The 1,250-nt window shown below is 34.2% G+C and overlaps 1 pseudogene; it reads right to left on the bottom strand.

Moving 5' to 3' along the window:
• Nucleotides 1-996, bottom strand: part of LOC102866781 — a 26,201-nt pseudogene extending 25,205 nt beyond the window's left edge.
• Between the last annotated feature and the right edge of the window lie 254 nt (nt 997-1,250).

The following is a 1,250-nucleotide window of genomic DNA, read 5'->3' as shown; positions in this document are numbered from 1 at the left end:
TAAATATTCTCTGTTAAATTGAATGAAAAGCCTATCTACCTGCCATTTTTCAGCATCATCCATTTACCTTGGTGTGCAGTATTTTTCTAGCTTTTTCAAAACTGCTTAAAAAATCATTTTTAATCATGCAGTATTATGTAAACCATGACTAAGACTAATAAAATGCCTTATTCTTCTTTTAATAAAAGGTTAAAAACAGTTTCCCCACCAAAATAAATCAGTAAAACAAGCACAATGCTAATGGTGAAACTGTCTCACGTTTTTTGGCATGTCAAGTGGGGCTAGTCCTTGGAAAAGAAGGAGGGTCATGGGAAGAGACAAACAGCCTCAATAAGAGGGAGAGACACACTGACTGTGACAAGAGGCTGAAGTGCATGCAGGCAGGTGATGCAGGATGGACGGGCAGGTTCTAATCTGTGGGTTTTAGGGTGACCATGAGTCAGCATCGTTAACTCAATGGCAACAGTAAGAACATCAAAAGATCTACATCTTCTGTGATTTGAAATGGTATAAACACTTAGAGTTATGGAAGAATTCTAGTGAAATGCTCTATCCTTAGGTTAAAACAAAACTAACAGTATCAAGAACAAAATCAGGGTTCTAATTCAGGCCTTGTTATGCTAAATGGTTTTATGAAGTGAGACAAATATTTAAACTCTTATTTATAAAATACAAATGCTGAAAGAATAAACTCTAGAGTTTTATGATGTGCTAGAAATTATGTTTGATGTACCTAATAATTTATCTTCTCAAAACTTCTAACCTAAAATACTTCAGAATGCTAACAAATGCGTCTGTGAGAGAATTAACGGCTAACACAACAGGTAGCAATTTAAATTATTTGATTCTTTTAGAACAAGGACTCCTCTGAAGGTTTTATGATGTGAGACAATTCCCTTTGGTATTTTATTTATGAGATGAAAATTTTAGAATAAATTACAACATTGTGAATAACATGAAAGTCAGAACTAGGACTTACATGGCCTTAACGTCCATGCTCACAATGTATCAAGGCATGTTATGGGAATATACTTTATACTTAGTCACTAGTGGTGTCTACATTGCTGATAAACACTGCAGAGTTTATACTGAGGGAGTTCATACTGGAAGTGAAATGATACAAATACAATGAACTTCCAGAGAAAGGCTTAAATTGGTCCTGCAGAGAAAGACATAATTGTTTCCTTTCTTTTAATAGAAGTTTACAGATTGATTTCTCCAAATTTTTGAGTAGTAATGAAATCGTGTGA

Source organism: Elephantulus edwardii, unplaced genomic scaffold (assembly GCF_000299155.1).
Source record: "Elephantulus edwardii isolate Elephantulus edwardi_28Jun2011 unplaced genomic scaffold, EleEdw1.0 scaffold00004, whole genome shotgun sequence".
Lineage (NCBI taxonomy): Eukaryota > Metazoa > Chordata > Mammalia > Macroscelidea > Macroscelididae > Elephantulus > Elephantulus edwardii.
The sequence above is the reverse complement of the archived record's forward strand: the minus strand, read 5'-3'. Positions and strand labels throughout refer to the sequence as shown.